Source organism: Danio rerio, chromosome 18, assembly GCF_052040795.2.
Source record: "Danio rerio strain M-AB ecotype USA chromosome 18, GRCz13ab, whole genome shotgun sequence".
NCBI classification, from domain to species: domain Eukaryota; kingdom Metazoa; phylum Chordata; class Actinopteri; order Cypriniformes; family Danionidae; genus Danio; species Danio rerio.
This window is the reverse complement of record NC_141038.1, coordinates 46,274,099-46,287,744: the sequence shown is the minus strand read 5'-3', so window position 1 is coordinate 46,287,744 and position 13,646 is coordinate 46,274,099. Positions and strand designations below refer to the sequence as shown.

At 34.7% G+C, this 13,646-nt stretch overlaps 1 protein-coding gene and 2 long non-coding RNA genes across 35 annotated transcripts in view; 1 reads left to right on the top strand and 2 right to left on the bottom strand.

Moving 5' to 3' along the window:
- nectin1b (nectin cell adhesion molecule 1b) overlaps positions 1–13,646 on the bottom strand; it is a 527,810-nt gene that overhangs the window by 324,504 nt on the left and 189,660 nt on the right.
- On the top strand, positions 564–2,154 carry LOC147832919 (uncharacterized). The gene is made up of 3 exons (XR_015515516.1): positions 564–669; positions 727–1,830; positions 2,110–2,154. It is a non-coding gene; the product is annotated as an uncharacterized LOC147832919 (long non-coding RNA).
- On the bottom strand, positions 564–2,701 carry LOC147832918 (uncharacterized). 2 transcript variants are annotated; one of them, XR_015515518.1, is made up of 3 exons: positions 2,082–2,701; positions 1,566–1,826; positions 564–1,452 (listed from the first exon to the last, which is right to left on the bottom strand). It is a non-coding gene; the product is annotated as an uncharacterized LOC147832918 (long non-coding RNA). The 2 variants fall into 2 exon arrangements; XR_015515517.1 differs by having other exon boundaries at positions 1,566–1,818; positions 2,073–2,655.

The following is a 13,646-nucleotide window of genomic DNA, read 5'->3' as shown; positions in this document are numbered from 1 at the left end:
ACACACCTGCCTGCAATTATCACGTGGTGTTCAGGGCCTAATTAATTGGTTCAGGTGTGTTTGATATGGGTAGCAACTGAAATCTGCAGAAAGGTGGCTCTCCAGGAACAGGGTTGGCCACCCCTGGACTAGGGGATTCGCTAGTTGATCTATTTGACATAACTCATAGCGATTAACTGAGGGGAAACTTCTCGATTAAATATGCAAACCTCATTCCCTGAAGAAAGGAACAGAGACATTGTGTCAAACTGAATGAACAGGGGATTCACCAAATGAGGGAACAATGACGTTAGGCCAAATTTATTGACTAGGGGATTCGCTAATCGACTGAGGTGGAACTATCAAAACATTATGTAATGTTGTCATGGCAAAGACAAAAAAAAAGTTATTAGAAATTAGTCAATAAAACTATTGTGTTTAAAACTCTTTTCTTTATTTAAAAGCATTTGGGAAATATGTTTTAAAAAATACAAATCTCATAGAAGGGCTAACAGCTTCAACTGTACATCAAAAGCCTAAAAGTACATAATTATTTTCAGATAGAGAGTGTTTTTCTTTTTTTTGTGCCAAAATTAATTAACACTATTAAAATGAGTTTGAAGCAGAAACTGCATACTTGTTGCAGAGGCTTTTCTCTAAAAACAATGGAAATGAAGGATGAGCATGTTAGTTAAAAAAAAAAAAAAGGTTTGACATCATTGAAAGACGTTCACTTCCTGGCACAAGATTCTTCTGCAGTCAGCCAAAACCCGAAGCTGTCCTGAAGTGCACTTTTAAGTCAATCCTAAGATGTACGACTGTTTGTGACTAGTTTGAATGCTGCACATTTTATTTTTCTTTCTGGCTGCGCTATCTCTAGGAAGAAAGACGCAGTTGCTGAGCCCTTCAAGACAAACACCGTTTCCTGAACTGAACAAGATACAGCATGTCTGTCATGTTTTTCTACATAGTAGTCAAGCAAAACTTAATTTGCCTGAAAGCCACTTCTGTCACATTAGTAGCATTCATTGGAAAATGCATATAGTGCACATGGATGTGTGGCATGAGATGTGACGCAGTGACAGACGGGTCCTGAACCAACTTGTTACATTAAAAATAGATTTCTGTCAGTTACTGTAGGTTACTGAGAAACATGTGGAGGGGGGGGATTCATGGCAATACAGGTTAGAGTCTTTGAAAAAAGGTGCTTCGAATAAAGGCATAAATGTAAATGCACTTTAAAAATATAGATATATCTGTAAATTAACTGTCTGTACTTTGTGATTCATGTTTTTATTTTATTTGTTTCAATTTGTATATTTATGCTTTTGAATTGCATTATGCAGTATTGATCTTTCCTTTTTAAAGACTTTGAAAAAAGTGACTTTTTAATTGAAATGTTGAATAGATCAGCAGGCGCAGAATGTCCTAAGATGTTAATATTAGGATATATTGAGAATTGGGGGGACGTCACTACGAAATTTAGTCACTACTAATATTTAAATTTCTTGGTTACATACATAACCCTCGTTCCCTAAAGGAGAGAACAGAGGCATTATGTTGAATTGATCGACTAGGTGATTCGCTAAAGGAGGAAATAGAGATGTTGTGTTAAATTTATCGATTTGGGGATTCACTAGTCAGTCAATTCGACATTACCTATAGTGGATGACTGAGGGGGAACATCTTGTTTTTTAAGTAACCATTGTTTCCCAACGGAGAGAGGGGAGATTTTTTTTCTCGAGTTTGTCAACTAGTGATTAGGGAATTCGTTAGTCGACCAATTCAACAAAACATCTCAATTCCCTTCTATGGGGAATGAGGGCTACATAACCGAGACTTTTCCCCTCAGTCAATCACTATGAGTTATGTCGCACTGATCGACTAGTGAATCGCCTAGTTGATTGATTCGACATAACCTCTCTGTTTCCTTCTTCTAGGAACAAGGGTTACATACATAAACGAGATGTTCACCTCAGTAGATCACTATGAGTTATGCCGAACTGATACGGACTGCTACGGGATTCTCTAATCGATAAATTCGACATAAATCATAGTGATCGACTGAGGGGAAAAGTCTCGGTTATGGAGACATTTAGCACCATTAATTTCCCCTTATATGTTTCTCAGTAACTTAGAGTAAACATCCTCAGGTGAACAGAATTCATTGTCTTGCCAGCTTTTGAGGACAATGATATTTAGACGTTCAAGAATGACGTCAAATTACATTGATATTTGGTTGATTTTAGGTTGTGTTGGAAAGTGACTAAAATCCAACGTTGACCCAACATCTTAAACTAACGTCATATTGAAGTCAACTATTGACATTTATTTGTCATGTATGGCAACCAAAATCTAACATCTGATAGACGTCATAGTTGTAACATCCACAATTTCAAGCTGTAACATCATTAGACGTTGATATTCAGTGGATTTTAGGTTGGACATTGACTTTGGCTTCTGACATCAACCTGATTTTCATTTTCAAACAAAATACAACGTCCCTACGATGTTGGGTTACAAAGTCAATCTGACATCATATTGACATCCTGAGCCCCCAGGAAAGTGATCTATTGTTCGAGGTAATGTTGTAAATTATGGTACAAAAACCTGGTTTAGCTTAACACACTTATTACTTTCCATATGATTTCTTATACAAAATAATGTTTCAACCTTTCAAAATGTTCAACATTAAAAGTCAACAAAGCAGAAATCAAGACCCCTTAATGCAATCAATAACCATAAAAAAAATAAAATAAATAAATAATAAAAAATAAATAATAATAATAATACAGCACAAAGCATAAATATTTGATTAGCTATTGGAAATAAGTTTGTATAACATTTTACAAAAAAAAAATTTGACTCAATTGTTTTGTCTAGTTTCTGTTATTTTTAGGAAGTAAAAATAAAACCTTGAGGATAAGCAATTCAAAATAAGTGTATGTGCCACAGGTTTTACCATGCTGACTGTCGCAATACTGTCATTGCGTCAGAAAAATATAATCAACATACCACACACGCGTTAGCCATGGTTGTCCGTTTTTATTTTAGTCGCCTGCAGGGCCAAGTGCATTAGGTTTACAGTTGTGAATATAAAAAGAAGCTTTAAAAGAACTTTTTAATGACTGTTTTCTACTTTCTAAGGTTATGCCAAAGGATTACTGGTCATTAGAGGCACCTCTTCAGCCCTTTTTTCCCCTAGTTTCCACAGTTTACTTGGCACACAGCTCTCTCTTAAGGTCGAGCACTGCTTTTCAGTGCATTTTCATTTGGAAATGAAATGAGAAAACCCAATTAATTAGTACATCTTAATACTCGACTGAAGAAAACTGCATTCTGGAAGCCTCTGCTATTTTTATGTCAATGTATGGCTTCAATTAAGTGCTAAACAATAAATCGATATTAAAATGTGTGTATCTGCAATGGTCACATCGCATGATTATGGCCCATTTCCACCGAGTCGTACAGTAGTGTACAGGTCACCTTGATCAAGCTTGCGTTTCCACTGCCGAAAAGGTTTCTTTTTCGTGAGAGTGGTGTACGACAAAGTTTCAGTCGATGTCATTCTCGCTCGAGGAAATCTCAAAATAAACCTGAACGGGTCGTTCATATATCATATGAGAAGCACTTCTCACAAAATAGATGCTTTATAAACAAATACTTGTGTACAAATGTTCATTACTAACCTTTCTATGAACATGATTTGACTATAATTACAGATTAATGAGAGTATGATATAGCCTACAGTAACGACTGCAATTATATAAAATAAATAAATGCAACATATATGAGCCCCTTACAGTCTCCGATATGTTACCAATTACAGAAAACTACACACAGCATACATTTAGTCCTCATTTGAGTTCAAAAACAGCATGCAGCATATAACCTACAGTCAGTGTAAACCTCTCATATGTGTCAGAATCGTCACCAGCACATGTAACCTCCTGTTAGAAAGTAATTCCGTCATCCCGAGTTCATAATAGTCTAAAAGGTAGTTAAATGATAGTAGTTAAACATGGCAGTTTGTTCATGTTTTAAGTTGCTGAAAGAATCATTTGCTCCTTTGTTTTATTTTCAGACTTCTCCTTTATTTTTTCGAGCTTCACTCTCCGTTGCTGAAAGGATCGGATATCAGAAGCGACTCGATAGTCATGCACACGTTATTATCAGCTTAAGAAGTTCGTTATTTCAGATATAAAGTTAGACACGCATCCGAGCACTCTCGAGAAAGTGAAATCGCTCGCACTTTTAGACAGCCTCATAAAACAACAACATTACAGGGCAGATTTTGATCTTCTTGGATTTTTGGCTGTTCATCAAGACGACAAAAGCTTGTTTGAGCTTGGGTCGACTATAGCTTGTTATTATATGTATTTAGTATTACGATGTAATGTCTCGGCGGTGTATTTAAAAATGTCACTTCCTTTGTTTTTGTTCTCCTGGCTGTGTTCGCGCCAGTGACGTTTCTCTGTAAACCAATAGCGTTCAGTTGCGCGTCAATCTCCGCCTTTTTGTACCCTTTAGTCGTGCTAGGTACCCAAAAAGTTGTACGGCACGGTTGCTTTTAGGTATATTTTCACAGTGGAAATGACCTTAAAAGCATGCCATAGTTTCCCAAAGGAAAGAATGGAGATGTTTTCTCAAATTTGTCAATTTAATTTGACAAAACGACATACTTTGGGAAACGAGGGTTACATAACAGAGACTTTTCCCCTTAGTCGATCACTATGAGTTATGTCGCATTGATTGACTACCGAATGCCCTAGCTGATCAAGTCGAAATAATGTCTCTGTTCCCTCCTTGGAGGAGCAAGGGTTATGTACATAACTTGTAGTGATCTACTGAGGTGGAACATCTTGTTTATGTCGAATTATATGGCTAGAGGATTTGCTAATCAATCAATTCGACGTTAATCATAGTGATCGACTGTGGGGAAAAGTCTTAAGCTGCGTCCCAAATCGCATACTTATGCACTATTCTACGCCATTTTGTAGTATAAATAGTGTAAGTAGTGCGTTCACACTGAAAACTCTTAAAATAATAAGTGCACTTTAATTACCCGGAGGATGCACTCATTCAGCCGCTCAAATGAAGTGTGTAATGATGGACACTTCACGCACTCAACGACCACAGGTTTGCTTACGTAGCGGAACGGGCGGAGCTATCGGACCCACATGTTGAATAACTTTATTTATTTTGGATGGTGAAAGCAAAATTCTTTTACGAGATGATTATAGCGCCTCCCGATGGTGAATGCGGCAACACTCACGGCAGGTATTATTTGATAATTCGGCCATTTACTTCAATGATTTGGCAACCGTCAAACGTCATCAGGGAAACGGTTTGAATTTCCGCTTAGTAAAAAAAACATTAGTGTGCCATTTGGGACAACCCTACATACATATACTATCCTGTTGAGTGTGTTAGTGCATGAGTGCATATTGTATAGTGTGCCATTTGGGACGCAGCTTTAGTTACGTAACCACCGTTCCGCAAAGAAGGCAATGGAGATGTTTGGTGCCATGAATTTCCCCTCATATTCCCCTCAAACGTCATCAGGTGAACAAAATTTATTGTCTAGAAAGCTCATTTTAATATTATTTTGACATCCAAGAATAACGTGAAATGACATTGATATTTGGTTGATTTTAGGTTGCGTTTTAAAGTGACTTAAATCCAACGTCAACCAACATCTTAAACCAACATCATATTGATGTCAACACCTTACATTTATTCATCAGGTATGTCAACCAAAATCAAACGTCTGATAGAACTGTAGTGTAACAATCAGTGGAAATGGGCCATTAGATTACTCAAAGATTTAAAGACAAAGATAATATAAAATATTATTTTTAAATTAATTAAACAATGATGATCTTGTTATTTTACATTTGATTGTTTATTTTAGTACATTAAAACTGTTCAACTCTCTAGATAACCACAAAAGCAGTTCATTTTCTATTTAATTAATTTATTTTGTTTATGTAATTTCTAATAATTTATGCAGATACATAGACTTTAATCATTCCAGTCGATCTAAATGAGTGAAATCTTTCCAAATAGAGCTATTAAAATCATCTGGTGAACTTATATTCATGTCAGCAAAGCAAAATATCGCAATGTCAGATTTTTCCAAAATCGTGCAGCCTCACTACCGTGCAGTTCAGAAGTGTGTCAGAAAGCAAAATACATACATTCTCAACAATGTATACATTTTCAGGGATCGTTCACACAGCACAGACATGCTGAAGTTGATTCAATACTTGTTGTTACGCTTATGTTCAATTTCCTAACCTTAAGTATGAGCAATAGCGATAGTGACGCTTAGCAATATATTTCCGAAAGCAACTCCCAAGAATCCAAGAAAGTACTTTAACCTCCCCAGAATCTGAAGCAAACTCATTTTCCTTCTTCAAAGCCATTATGTGCCTTCATCTCAGTTTGAGCACGTAATACTCCTCTGCACAATGGGAATGGTGTAGTGTGACCTCAAAGATATTCTCAGAAGCGATATGCGGTTTGTGGATACTCTATCAGGCCTGGCGCACATCTTTTTTTGCTGCCAGGTGCAGGAGTATCTCCTGTTTTGCAAGTTCACAAATCCTCTCCCATCCAGCACAGTGGCTTAACCTGTCTAGCCTGATAGGACTTGTGAAAAAACAGAGAGAACCGTTGATTGCTTGACCTTGCTTTAGTTTCCCACAATGATGAAAGCAAGTGTTTGAAAAACAGATAAAAAGGCACTCGATGTTCCTTCGCAAAATACGGTTGAACAGAATGTGGGTCACATTAAATGTTGCATTCAAAAAGATTGAAACATAAAGAGCACGTACACATTTAATGTTCTGTTGACTTCAAAAGACAGAAGCCAAATTGGAGGGTTTTTCCCCCCTATTTGTGCAGTTTTTCAAATAGCAATCAAATGTTTAACAACGAATAAATGAAGAGCTCAGATGCAAAAACCTCCTGTCTGAAATGTCCATCAAAAATGAATATTTTTTCTTAGCCTTCTTTGTTTATGTCGGGAAATTTCACTTTAAAGATAATAAAAAGGGCTTATTCTATGCCATATAAGAAATATTACTGAACCTACACACGAGCCTAATAAAAATGCTCAGAAGAAAATTTCCAGGACATTTAGAGGTTTTTGCATCTGAACTCTTCAAATACATAAAAATAAAATGAATAAATAATAGACTTACGAAATGCAAAGAAACTCATAACAAATACAATAAAACCCTAAAAGAGAAAAAAAAAAAAAAAAAAAAAATCACTCTTTATATTTTGTTCCATAAAATCATTTTTGTACGGTGGCAGAGAGAGCTTAACGTGCTGCAATTTAAGAAAACACATGCAACTATAAAAAACACCAGCAAATAAAGAGACTATCTTCATCGATTTGACAGCACACGTATTGCAAATTGGTCACAACACAAACAACTGAAGAAATGCACAGCAAATTGGTCATAACACCTGTAAAAAAGCACGTAATACAACGGAAATGTTTCTATGGACCCAAAAATACAACGGACCCTGCTTTATTAATATAAATTAATAAAAAGAGACACATAATAATACAAAACTATATATTTAATAAAATAATAATCAGATGGATTGGGATAGAAATCAAATAAAATTTGATAAAAATATGAATAAATAAATTAAATAAATAATTAGATAAAATTAAATAAATAAAAATAGATCAAATGCTATATATATATATAATAAATTATCAATAAATGATAATAAAATACAAAAACAATATATTTATCAAATAAAATAATAATCAGTTATGACCTGATGAATAAAAATAAAATATGATACAAATATAAATTAAGTAATGATTATATTCAATTAAATTAATAAAAACAAAGATAAAAAAAACTAAAACATTAAATGAAATCATAATGATCAGTCACGACAAAAGACTAAAATAAAATAGAACAAAATAATAAGATCGGGAAAAAAAAGATAAATAATAAAATACAAAAATTATATATTTTATGAATTTTGTAATATCAGAAGTAAAATAATGAAATAAAAGAATATTAAATTAAATAAATAAAAATATATAAATAATAAAATACAAATATAATGATCAGTTATGACCTGATAAATTAAAACAAAATATGATAATAGTATATATAAATAAAATAAATAATTAACCCAAAATAAATTAAATTACAAAACAGATAAATAAAAAATAAATCCATATATTTTATGTGTTCCGTTAAATCAGTTATGACCTGCAGTAAGTAGGTTTCCCTTTTACCCTACATAATATTTATTTACTAACCCATTTGACACCTCATTGGGAAATCACCCTCAACAAGGCGAGACTGGTTGTTCTTATGTTTTTTTTGTTTTTTTTTCTCCTTTTTTTGTGTATTTTGCGACATACTAGTCAACACAAGCAGTGCTCTAACAATTTTACACCACAGCACATCATTAATTTTCCATAAATATTGACGCTGAACATCTCTGTCCACTTTCACTGCACGAAAAAGAGCAGCTTTATCTCTGGCATGGCTGTTGATATAATGAAGCCGACTGAAAGCTGTTCAGTTGGCTCCTTTATCAGTATGTTGCTATGGCACTGTGTATATCAGATTAAGACAGCACGTCTATGGAATCCTTGGATCCTCTTCTGAACGCATTTGCATGGGAAACAAGTTTATAAATTTAATGAACTGCTTTAGCACCACTACAGCTGTTAATGGAGGCACAAAATAATCACCCTATACTTTCGCAAGCCAAAAAACATTTTCATGGGCAAACCCATCCTCTGTTTCTAGCACGGCCATTAGAAAGGCTCACATTCAACAAATCTGACATTTGCTTTGGTTTCACGTCATATTATCAACAGCCCCAAGGTATGCATTTGTACTTGCTGGAGTGCAAATGTAAGAATGTTTGTTTAAATTTTTGGAGGGTCTCAACTTTTGGGCATGAGGCGAGTGATAGAGCTAAATCTGTTCCCATAACTGTCACCTTTGTTTAGTGGTGTTTATTCTAGCACTGCATGGCATTGATGTTCACACAAACGTCAACCAGATTTATCCCTTTGTGTTTATATCATGAAACCCTTTACAAAGTCCACACCATCACTGTAACATTTACACATTTGGTAGATTTGATCCTGGCTTACTTGAATTTAAGGTATGCCTTTTGTAAACTCATTCCCTGAGAATTAAACTCTTGACTGTGTGATTGCTAGCATACCTAGCATTAATTGCAGGATTGCCAAACTGGCTAGAGTTTAGCTGAAGAGTTTGCCTAAAGAGCTTTTTTTTTTTTTTTTAAATGGTTATTAAATTCATTTAATTTTCCTTAGTCCTTATTTATCAGGAGTCACCACAGCGGAATGAACCACCAGCTATTCCTATTCCAGCTGCAACCCAGTACTGGGCAATACAAATGGTCACCAAGTATTTTCTCTAATTGAAAAGCTAATGAAAATTATTTCAGAAATATTGGCTTAATTAATTTAAATACAATTCAGATTTAATCTAGATTTGATTTGGATGTGATTTCGATTTGGATCTGTTTCCAATTTGATTTGGATATGATTTAAATTTGAGTTAGATATAATTCTGATTTGATTTGGACATGATTTCGAATTTGATTTTGATATAATTATGATTTGATTTGATTTTGATTTTATTTCGATACGATCCTGATTTGATTTGGATATGATTCTGATATGATTTAGATTTGATTTGGATATGATTCAAATTTGATTTGGATAGGATTCTGATTTGATTTGGATATGATTTAGATTTGATTTGGAAAGGCTTTTGATTTGATATGGATATGATTCAAATTTTATTTGGATATGATTATGATTTGGATATAATTCCGATTTGATTTGGATATAATTCCGATTTGATTTGGATATGATTCCAATTTGATTTAAATATGATTTTGATTAGATTTGGATATGACTCCGATATGATTTCAATTTGATTTGGATACAATTCTGATTTTATTTGGATAAGATTCTGATTTGATTTGAATATGATTTCGATTTGATTTAAATGTGATTTGAATTTGATTTGGATATTATTTAAATTTGAGTTACATACGATTCTGATTTGATTTAGAAATGATTTAGATTTGGATATGATTGTGATTATATTTGGACATAATTTTGACTTTATTTTAATAGGATTCTGATTTGATAATCATATGATTCCGATTTTGATTTGTGTTGCGACAAAATGAAGAAATTAAGTTAACTGAAACAGTGTTCAGTTTTGAACACTGAACATAAAACAATTAGGTTGCTCTTGTTTAGCTTATTTTAAAAAGTAGTTTGAACAAACAGCAATCACCTTTGTTAGAGTGCAGGTATAAAAAGCCCCAAAGTGTTAAGCTGCAGAGTTTAACTTCTACCCAAATTAAACACACCTGATCCAGCTAATCAAGTCCTTCAGGATTAAACCCTGCAGGTAGGTGTGTTTGGAGTAAGATTGAAACTATAAACTCTTCAGTAAAAACGGAGTTCGACACCACTGCTTTAATGCTTTTCATAATCAAAATTCCATGTAGAAAACTTCCAAATACAAGTCTACAAGCATAATTAAGACTTTTTTTTCCATAATTCATGCATTTAGTTCGACAATGATCAAAGGTAACAATTTACACCGCTGTGGGGAAACAAGTATTGAGTTCCAGCTAACAACTTGCTCGTATTCCCAATCCAGCCAACTCTTTTGGTTATCAACAATGGAATTATTAATTTTTCATATTTAGCAAAAGCGTCTACGCAAATGACTTGTTTTGTAATTGTAATGCTATGGCTTTAAAGATTAAATATGCAGGCAGCACAACAAAAACAGCCCTGATGAATATGTATGAGTTCTTCCAAGCCAAGCGGCCCGATTCGCTCAGCCGAAATCAAGTGAACCTTATAGTGACCTACTTAAAAGAATGCCAGATGACAAGGCCATCTCGTGCTTTTTCATCTTGCAGTCTAGTGAGGCAGAAAGCCCCACGCTGCACCGTATTTTAAACAGGCCTTCTTATCAACGAGGCGTGGGCAGTCCTCGGGGCGGCACAGGGTTTGGTTGATTAGACCTGTGAAGGGCAGGGCGACTCTATAGTCTCCCACACTGGACCATACCGCTGCCACCGCTTCTGTTACTAATGATGTGTACCACCTAGGGCCGCATGATAGATGCATACATGAAACGGTCAAATTGGCAACATTTTATTTTTCTGCAATACAAATTGCAATTCACAAGACTGCTAAGATGCATTTAATGGATATCAGCATCTTAAATCCTTTAAAGTTTTCTAAAGTTTTTGATAGTTAGTTTTTTTAATGGTATGAACATTTATATGTTTTTATGTATGTATTGCATCATGTTTTCATCAAATAACAAAAAAAAAAACTCATTACAGATTATGCGTGGTGTTTCTAATGCAGCATCAATGGGGCAGGGCAGTAAATTTGATATTGTTTTCTCTTCTGGCTTTCTGTTATCAGTCTCACACTATTTTTTTTTCCTTTTTCTTAAAGTCTTGATAACACCATTGTGGAGTTTTTTTGTTCATTATCTTAGAAAACTGGATTGTAATAACAATATTTGTTGTATTATCCCATTCACTGCACTCTTTATCCAACTATGACAACTACCGCTATTGAGAAACCTGGAAATGTAAAATATATTAAGTATACTTTCACCAGATGACACAAATGGCTCTGTTTGATTAATTTGTATGATTTTTAAGGGAGTGCATCTGAAAAAAACAAAAAAAAACATTAGAGCAAATGAAATGATCAGTATCCAATGGTTTTCTGGTATTCTAGCAGAATTGAGGCAGAAATTGAATAATAATTGTATATAATTATGTATTTGAAATAATAATAATTACAATAATAATTGTAAAATAACACTGCATTGCATTTGTTGTATTTTATGAATGGGCGATTAATCAAATGGAATTTGCAAAGACTCAAAAAAAAAAACGGCTTGATTTGTGGTAAATCTCCTCGAAAAGCCAGAGGGCATTCTCTGAGAAATCCAAAAACCTATTCAAGTACACACAAAGAAACCTGGGAGATCCTTTGGGGAAAACAGAGGTTGCAAAATAAACCGAAGATTTAAATGGTTTCAGTTATTCAGCGTAACTTTGAGTGTTTGAAGTATTTTCATAGTTGTGTTTATTAGTTAAGGCGAGTTTTGTGTTAAAAATCACCTTATTTTTAAATGTTGCAATTTCACATGCAGCATTTAATCATAGCCATAGTTCATTGATTAATTAAATTGGATTTGCAAAGACTCAAGAAATGGCTTGATTTGCAGAAAATCTCCTCCGAAAAGCCAGAGGGTGCACTTGCGGAAACCCAAAACCTTATTTAAGTACACACAAAGAAACCTGGGAAATACCCTGGGGGGAAAAAAGAGGTTACAAAATAAACTGATTATTTAACTGCTTTCAGTTATTCAGCTCAAATAATAAACGCACGACTACAATGATTTTAAACACTAATCTATAGTTTTAAGGTGAGTTTGGTGTTAAAACACCTTATTTTATGTTGCAGTTTTACATGAAGCCATAGTTGATTGACAAGCTACGCAAACAGCTGCCATTAAATCGCATAATTGTTATCGCAATGTCATTAAATTCTCATTTAAACCAACGTTAATAGGATTCTGATGTTATTACAACCTTAAAAAAAAAAAATAAATAAATAAATCACGGTTTTGCGGTATTGTGATTACTGCTTTAAAATGTTAATTTTAAATTTCCGGGTAATAAACAACATTTTTTTTCCCTATTAAACACTATATATTTTATTTTAAGAAACATTTTTAAACATTTTGGAACAGTAAACGTCATTTAAAAAATCATTGACTTCTGCTATCTACGTTAGTTTCATAAACCGATTTCTGTACAATTTGAAAAGGCATCTTTTGGATATGATTCTGATCAAAACTGGTCTAAACTGTTATCGTTCTATGCCTAATATAATATACACACATACAGTACATTTAATCTTATAATGTTACAAACAGTATAATTCCTTGTGTCTGAATGCTTTGAACTGGCTTGAAATGCTCAGTCACCAAAAACACATCCCTATGATAAGCCTAATGGTAAATGTATGGCTAAACTTGCAATGCAATGACTCATGCATGCTTTCAAATGTGGCCCCTAGTCCCACCTTCTAGACTCTTCTGCTTCCCACCGTGCCGCTCACAGCACTCCGCTTGGCCAGTGGACTGTGACAAGTCTGGGGCTCCAAGGTTGTTTGTGCCACTACCGAGCCAAGCCTACAAGGCAAAGGTGACACTTAAACCCGCTGCCCAGCCTGACCAGATGGCAGCTGTTTCTTTAATCAACAAAGGTGTCTATAGATGACACTTGGCATATGCGCCAGAGAGGAACCTGTTCTGCATTCGGGAGTAATGAAATGCAGGTGTGCCAGGAAGTCAGCGATAGTAAAGGCCAAACGAAGCATCGCGACAAGCAGCAACATGACTTTTTCTACGACGCCCCAAAGGCTCACAAATGGCGGCTCTCTCTGATCGTACGCTTCTCATTAATAGGCTCACAAATGACGCATATGTTTCTCAAGAAGAGGGCGCAGCGGTTAAACCGCAGGGGAGGCTGGCCACTGTGAAATTTCATGAGGTAGCGGTGGCTTTAAC